Source organism: Papio anubis, chromosome 19 (assembly GCF_008728515.1).
Source record: "Papio anubis isolate 15944 chromosome 19, Panubis1.0, whole genome shotgun sequence".
NCBI lineage: Eukaryota > Metazoa > Chordata > Mammalia > Primates > Cercopithecidae > Papio > Papio anubis.
Window position 1 is genome coordinate 58,336,089 of NC_044994.1, and position 9,245 is coordinate 58,345,333.

A 9,245-nucleotide genomic window follows, 5' to 3' on the forward strand; every position below is an offset into this window, starting at 1 on the left:
AAAATACTTAACCAGATAGGAATAGTAAGTCCTTTTATATGAATTATATGAATAATTACTTTAAATGTAAATGGATTAAGCTCTGCAATCAAAAGACAGAGTGGCTAAATGGATAAAAACAAAAATCAAGACTCCACTACAAGCTGCCTATAGTAAACTTACTTGAACTTTAAGGATAAACATAGATTGAAAATAAAGGAATTGAGAAAGATCTTCTATGCTAATGGAAACAAAAAGACAATAGGGATACTTACATGAAAAAAAATAAATTTTAAGTCAAAAACTATCACAAGAGACAAAGAAGGTCATTATATAGTGATGAAGAGGCCAATTAAGTAATGTAACAGTTGTAAATATATATGTATCCAACATCAGAACACTTTATAAGGAAAATATTAATAGAACTGAGAGGACAAAGATACAGCAACACAATAATAATATGGGACTTCAGTGTCCCACTTTCAAAAATGGATAAATTATCCCAAAAGATAATCAATAAGGAAACACTGGATTCCACTTTAGACCAAATGGATTTAACAGGTATGACAGAACCTTCCATCAAACTGCAACAGAATATACCTCCTCCAGTGCACATGGAAGATACTTTAGTATACATCATATGTTAAGCTGCAAAGTAAGTGTGAACAAATTTAAGAAGATTGAAATTATGCCATGTATTTTTTAACACAATGTTGTTAAACTAGAAATAAAAAATATGAGAATAATTAGAAAACATACAGATAGGAAGAAATTAAACAGCACACTCCTAAACAATGAATAGTTTAAAGAAGAGATAGATAGATAGATAGATAGATAGATAGATAGATAGATGACACATACCACTGAAAATGCAAACACAAAATAGCAAAATATATGTGATGCAGCAAAGGCAATTCTAAGTAGAATTCTAACTGCTACGTTGATAGCAGTAACTGCTGACATTAACAGAAAAGAATGGTATCCAATAAACAACTTAACTATATACCTTTGGCAGCTGGAAAATAAGAATAAAGCCTAAACTGAGTAAAAAGAAGAAAGCAACAAAGATCAGAGCATAGTTATATGAAATACAGATAAAAAAATAATAGAAATGATCAACAAAAGTTGATTTTTGAAAAAATAAACAATATTGACAAACCTTCTCCTACACTGTGAAAAACATGGGAGAGGACTCAAATAAGTAAAATTAGAAATAAAAAAGGGGACATTGCAACCGATACCACAAAAATGACAAATGATCATAAGAGGCTACCGTGAATAATTATGTACTAATAAATTGGATAATCTATAAGAAATGGATAAATTCCTAGACACAAACAACCTACCAATATTAAATCATATTGAAATAGAAACTATGAACAGACCAATAATGAGAAAGTATTTTGAGTCATTAATGAAAAACTTTCCAACAAAGAATGTCCCAGAACTAGATGACATCATTGGTGAATTTTCGCCAAACATTTAAACAATTAATGTCAATCCTTTTCAAACCCCTCAAAAAAACTGAGGAAGGAGGAGATTTCTAAATTCGTGTTACAGTGGCAGCATTGCCCTGATACCAAAGGCATAAATAGACACTGCAGGAAAAGAAAACAGGCCATGACCTCTGATGAAAATAGATGCAAAACTCCTCAACAAAATACAGGCAAACCAAATTCATAAGCACATAATCAGGATCGCATATTACGACGAAATGACATGTACCACTGAGATGCAAAGATGATTCAACATACACAAGTCAATAATGTGATACACACATTAATAGAGGTAAAAATAGGAAATATATGATCATCTGAATATATGCAGAAAAAGCATTTGACAAACTTCAGCTTTCTTTTATAATAAATCTGTCAACAAATTAGATATAAAAGGAATGTACTTCAACATAATAAAGGCCATATATGAAAAGCCCACAGCCATCAACATACTGAATGGTGAAAAGCTGAAAGTTTTTTCCCTAAGATTAGGAACCAGACAAGGATGCCCACTCATCATTTTTATTCAACATAGTAATATAAGTCCTAGCCACAATGCTTAGGCAAGAAAAGGAAATGAAAGACATTCAAATGGCAAGAGAAGAATTTAAATTGCTCCTATGAGCAAGTGACATGATATCATACACAGGAAACCATAAAGACACCACCAAAAACTGTTAGAACAAATAAGTGAATTCAGCAAATAAAGTTATAGGATACACAATCTGCACACAAAACAGTTGCATTTGTATACACTAACAACAAGCTATTGAAAAAAATAAATTAAGAAAGTAATCCCATTAGCAATAGCATAAAAAATAAAATACTTAGAAATAATTTTAACCAAGCAAGTAAAATATCTGTACATTGAAATCTATAAAACATTAATTTAATAAGTTGAAGAAGACAAACTGAAAGATATATTATGTTCATGGATTGGAAGAATAATATTAATGAAGATAGTTAAATTATTAAAATGCCCATATTACCTAAAGACATCTACAAAATCAATTCAATCTCTATCAAAATTCACATGGCAATGTTTGCAGAAATGGTTACAACAATTTTAAAATGTATATGGAATCTCAAAAGGCCTCTAATGGCTAAAGCAATCATAAGCAAAAACAAATCACACTTTCTGATTTCAAATCACATTTCGAAGCTGTAGTAATGAAAAATATGGTACTGGCATTAAACAGACACATAGACAAAGAGAAGTGAATAGAGCCTAGAAATAAATTCACATATATACAGTCAACTTTGACAAAGGTGCAAAAAGTATATAATGGGGAAGAGTTAGTTTTTTCAACAAATAGTGTTAGGAAAACTGGATATCCACATGGAAAATAATGAAATTGGGCCTTTATTTTATATCATACACAAAAATCAAGTCAATAGAGCTTAAAGACAATAATTAGACCTGAAACCATAAAACTCCTAGAAGAAAACATAGAGGAAAAGTTGATCTTGTCAATGATCCTTTTGAACATGACAACAAAAGCACAGACATCAAAAGGAAAAATAAACAAATGGGACTACATCACACTAAACTAGAAACTTTCTGCAAAGCGAAAAGAGAAAACAACAACAACAAAATGAAAAGGCAATCTATCGATGGGAAGAAAATATTTGCAAACCATATATTATATAGATGCTAATATTAAAAAATAAGAAGGAACTCTTACAACATAACATCCAAAAAGACAACACAATTAAAAAATGGTCAGAAAAGCCAATAGGAATTTTTCTCAAGGATACACAAATACACAAACACACACACAAACACATACACAAGCACACACACACACACACACACAACTCTGCTTTAGAAGCAAAAGGGAATTCTTCCATTTCCAACAACATAGGTTATCCTGGAGGGCATTATATTTAATGGAAAAATCTAGACACAGACAAATACTGCATGCTCTCACTTATATATGGAATCTAAAGAATTCAAAGTCATAGAGAGTAGAACGGTGATTACCAGGGCCTAGAGGGTGCAGAAATTTGGGGATGTTGGGCAATAGCTCCATGGTTTCACTTACAAAACGCAATTATTTCTGGAGACCTAACATACAATATGATGACTGTAGTTAATGATAATGTACTATGTGCTTGAAATTTGCTAATAGAGTAGATCTCAAGTGTTCCTGCCATGCACACGAAAATACGATAGCTGTGTGAGGTGATGGATATGTTAATTAGCTTGATTGGGGTAATCATTTCACATCGTGTATTTATATCAAGATATTATATTGTGTACATTAAATATATAAAATTTCAATTTATCAATTATACTTCAGTTAAACTAAAACAAAAATTCAACATGAATGATCCTTGTGGTAATGATAATGCTCTGTATGATGACTACACCAATGCTAATATAGGTGTGTTATCGAGCTACAGCAGTGCAAGAGATTAACCCTGGAAGAAGCTGAATAAGCTTCAGGGAATCTCAATGTATTTTTTTCTTTTTACAATTACATGTGAGCCTATAATCATCCTAAAATAACACTTAACTAAAAATATTTTTCTATTCTAATGTTTGTTTTCTATAACCTTTAGAATGGTGGGGAGTGGGAGTGAATTAATATTTAATTTTACTAAACCTATAGATTAATTTGGAAAGATTTCCTTTTTTTACAATACCCAATCCCTCTTACTCATTTTTTATATATTTTTTCTTACAGTTACTACCATTGGTAGCTATTAAATGAGATATTTGTAATATGCTTAGAACAATGCCTGAATCATAGTTAATCCTCTATAAATTATCAATTATCTGGCATAAAATAAATAGTTGATCTTAATAAATCCGACATAATGATATATCAGACTTCAATAACATACAATTTTTCTACCAAGCAGAAACTTTAACAGTGACTGGGATATACAGAACTATATCTCAGTTTTCACAACTGCATTTTGTTCTTGGTTGCTGATACTAAGATAGCATGACTGGTGTTGTACATAATGAACTCACAATATAGTTGTTAGATAGAAACCTTTAGTGGTAAGAAAACTTGAAAGACTGGCTTGTGTCTTGTCACTGCCACTATTTACCTAGGTGTACCTTGGACAAATGATTTGGCCTATCTATGCTATAGTTTCCTTCTGTAAAACAGAAGGATGGAATACACTGATATTTTGAATTGTTTTTGGTTTGTAAGTCTATTATCATTTGAGAACTGACTTTATGTGTGTTTTGCATCCTCAGTGCACTAATTTCTTTTTTTTTTTTTTTTTTTTTTTTTTTTTTTTTTTTTTTTTTGAGACGGAGTCTCGCTCTGTCGCCCAGGCTGGAGTGCAGTGGCCGGATCTCAGCTCACTGCAAGCTCCGCCTCCCGGGTTTACGCCATTCTCCTGCCTCAGCCTCCCGAGCAGCTGGGACTACAGGCGCCTGCCACTACGCCCGGCTAGTTTTTTGTATTTTTTAATAGAGACGGGGTTTCACCGGGTTAGCCAGGATGGTCTCGATCTCCTGACCTCGTGATCCGCCCGTCTCGGCCTCCCAAAGTGCTGGGATTACAGGCTTGAGCCACCGCGCCCGGCCCTCAGTGCACTAATTTCTTCTTCCAGTTGATAAACATCTTAGTATAGAGGTCTCTTTAGCATTTTAAGGTTCCCAATGGAAGTGTTGGGGTGTAGGACATTTTTCAACTATCAGTACATCCAGCAACCACCTGGGAGGCACAGTAAAATATTTTACATATTTCTTAAGCACAGGTTATCTGTCTTGCTCAATCCTATATGTCCTAAACATTTGGTTCATAATCTCAAAGGAAGAAGAGGAAATGGCGTTTTAGCACAGCAAGAATTTCCTGTAAATGTATCAGAAATTTGGCTTCTCTTTTCTGCAGCCTTTACAAACAACTCTTGGTCTGTCTACTGGAGTATGTCACACATGTAAATATCATCTAGTAGATGTGTTGCAATAGGCAAAAACATTTTAAAGCAGTTCCTATAGTAAATATACATTTGCTTTCATTTCATTTCTGTTTTAACACCTTTATTAACATATAATTGATATACAAAAACTACATATAGTTAATGTATACAATTGGATTGGACCATATGCTCATACCCATGAAATATCACCAAAATCAAGATAATAAATATATGCATTACCTTCAAAACTTTATCCAATTACAAAATAGGCAAAGGACTTGAATAGACATTTCTCCAAAAAAGACATACACATACAATGAAAGGTTGCTTGACATCATTCATTATTTGAAACATGCAAATCAATCCACATTAAGATATCACTGTATACCTGTCAGTATGTTGTGTTAGTCCATTTTCACACTGCTATAAAGAACTTCCTGAGAATGGGTAATTTATAAAAAGGAGAAAGGTTTAATTGACTCACAGTTCAGCCTGACTGGGCAGCGGGGCCTCAGGAAACTTACAATCATGGTGGAAGGTGAAAGGGAAGCAAGTCACCATCTTCACAAGGTGGCAGGAAGGAGAATGAATGCAGGAGGAACCACCAAACACTTATAAAACCTTTGGATCTCATCAGAAATCACTCACCATCACAAAAACAGCATGGGGGAAACCACTCCCATGATGCAATTACCTCCACCTGGTCTCTCCTTTGACACGCGGGAATTATGGGGATTGTAATTCAAGATGCAATTTGGGTGGAGACACAAAGCCTAACCATATCAAATGGATATTATAAGAACAAAAGGCAAGGGCTGGTGAATATGTGGAGAAAAAGGAAGCTTTGCACACTGTTAGTGAGAAGGTAAAGTGGTGAAATCGCCACACAAAACATGCAGAAGTTCCTCACAATATTAAAAATAGAACTACCATATACAACTTCTGGCTCTACATCCAAAGGAAATAAAATCACTATCTCAAGGAGATACCTGCACTCTGAAGTTCATTGCAGTATTATTCACAATAGCCAATATAGGGAAGCCATCTGTCTGTTGACAGTTGAATACACAAAGAAAATGTAGCATATATTTATGTTCAATAAAATGTTATTCTAATTTGAAAGAGAAGGAAGAGGAAATCTTTCCATTTGCAACAACATCAGTGAAACTGGAGGACATTTTGTTCAGTAATATAAGCATGACACAAAAGGACAAATATTGCATGATCTCACGCATATGACGTATCTAAAATAGTCAAATTTGTAGAAGCAAAAACTAGAATGGTAGTAACCAGGGTCTGGGGAAGGAACACATCGCGAGTTATTCAATGAGCATAAAGTTTCAGTCATACAAGATAAATAAATTCCAGAGTTCCTCTGTAAAACATTATGCCTGTAATTAATGATACTGTATTGAATATTTAAAAATTTGTTAAGAAACTAGATCCCAAATTAAGTGTTCTCATCATACACAAAAATGATAACATGGTGTCTTTTAGAAAGTAATCAAAATGTGATCGTATCAAAGTAAAATGCTGCTTTTATATTCAACTTGGTAATTCTCAAAATAAGTTTTCTAAATCAAAGATTTGCTGTAGTTGTGGAGCTGAACTTACTGAGAGCATTTTTTTTCCTTTAAGCTATTGTCTGAAATTGAGAACAGAATTATTAAAAATAAAGGATTTCTTTCAACCTTGTTGCTTAAATATGTAGTTATATTCCATAAAGTAATACAAAGATTTTAAAAAAAAATTCCCTATTTTTGTGACACTTGATAAGAGCATATTTACATGTATTTATGCCAAATATGTATAACTAATTATTGATAAATTGTTCTACTAAACAAAGTTCCATTCATTTACTACAACAGCTGCAGAGAATATATCCCTCTCCATTATTCATACTGATTTACTTTTTCCTGGAAATGCTACATGGACACCATTTTGTCAAGAACGAATATTATTTTTAAAAATAGCTGAAAATTTCACAATTTTTCAATGAATAGTACAGATCATAATGCTTTTCTACTTAAAAGTATAAAAAAAGCTTTATTAATGCCATTTGAGGCTTCTTTTAAAATGGAGAAAAATTATTTTCTTAAAAATTGTGAAAGAAAGTATCTTGGGCCCCCACAATCATCAATCTGAAAGGAAAACTCAAGCTGGAAACTGTTTAGGGCAAACCTGCCTCTCCTTCTATGCCGTTATCCCTCTGCTCCCTGCAATCAATGCATACCTGATTGCCTCCTTTGGAAAGGCTAATCAGAAACTCAAAAGAACACAACTGTTTGTCTCTCACCTATCTGTGACCTGGAAGCCCCTCCCCACTTTGAGTCTTCCTGCCTTTGCTTCAAGTTGTCCCACCTTTCCAGACCAAACCAATGTACTTCTTACATATATTGATTGATTTCTCATATCGCCCTAAAATGTATAAAACCAAGCTGTGCCCCAACACCTTGGGCACGTTGTCAGGACCTCCTGCTGCTGTGTCACGGGAAAGCATGCTCAACCTTGGCAAAATAAACTTTCAAAATTAACTGAGACCAGTCCCAGGTTTTCTGGGTTTACAAAATCCACAGCCAAGTTGTAAAATTTAAATAATCAAAAAAAAGTTCAAAACATTCTTCATGTATTAGAACGCTGGCTGATACAGTATCATGCGACATGAAATAGTCTAGCTGAAGGCAGTCCCAGCGGGACCCATGTGATGGCGCTGTTTTAGCCAGAGTACTGCTTTGTCACACAGACTTTAAAATACAAAGATTGAAAAATTCATCCATTTAGTGACCATAAGCTATTAAAAGAGTGCTTTTGAGTTTAAAAACTCAGTAATTTGAGTTTAATTTTGCAGGCAATTTTTTACTCTTGTGGTTTTTGTTTTCTTGTTGTTATCATGCTGATTTTTGGCCTTTTCTCTCTCGTCCCTAGTGTAAACATGAGTATATACCTATTCTGTCACATTTTATATTTGAATTACATAGTAACAATTCACACATTGAGTGAGTGAACCATTAGGAATTTCACAAGGCAAATGTGTGCGGTAGATATCCAACCTTATTTGTTTCCAACTGTCTTAACACCAGTTACTGAAGAGTATCGTTTCTCCTTCACTTTTTCAATGCTGCTAATGCTTATTGGTAATGCATGGTGGCTCAGAAGCAGTACTTACCAATCATGGCCGTTCATTAGAGTCGTCTGAGAAGCTTTTAAAACACAGCAATGCCTGAGCCTCATCTTCAGAAATTGTTCTGGGGCAGGGCCAAGGTGTTGAGACTTTTTAATCACACAGATTATTGGACATGTGGTTAAAGTATGTCCGGACTTGGTTCCTTCTGGTGAGTTCTTGGTGTCACTGACTTCAAGAATGAAACCGCCGACCTCCGTGGTGAGTGTTAAGTCCAGAGTTTCTTCCTTCTGGTGGCTTCATGGTCTCACTGACTTCAAGAATGCAGCCGCAGACCTTAGCGGCAAGTGTTACAGCTCTTAAAGGTGATGCTGACCCAAACAGTGAGCAGCAGTAAGATTTACTGTGAAGAGTGAAAGAACAGTTCCCACAACGCAGAACCGGACCCCAGCTGGCGGCCGCTGCCGCTGCGGGATGGCGTGGCCGGCTTTTAGCCCCTTATTTGTCCCTGCCCACGTCCTGCTGATTGGTCCATTTTACAGAGCGCTGACTGGTCCATTTCACAGAGTGCTGATTGGTCCATTTTACAGAGTGTTGATTGGTCCATTTATACAGAGTGCTGACTGGTGCATTTACAATCCTTTAGCTAGACAGAGAACTTCGCCAAGTCCCCACTCAACCTGGGAAGTCCAGCTGGCTTCATTTCTCAGAATGATTTAAGCCTCTTCTAGGGATAAATTGCTCGAGTCTGGTTCTATCTT

General features: G+C 34.8%; 1 long non-coding RNA gene across 2 annotated transcripts in view; it reads right to left on the reverse strand.

Annotated features, from left to right (window-relative positions):
- LOC108583133 overlaps positions 1 to 9,018 on the reverse strand; it is a 157,496-nt gene extending 148,478 nt beyond the window's left edge. For both annotated transcript variants that reach the window (XR_001897449.3, XR_004180102.1), the window contains exon 1: positions 8,530 to 9,018. This is a non-coding gene — a long non-coding RNA (uncharacterized LOC108583133). The remainder of the gene's footprint in view (positions 1 to 8,529) is intronic.
- Positions 9,019 to 9,245: the final 227 nt, after the last annotated feature.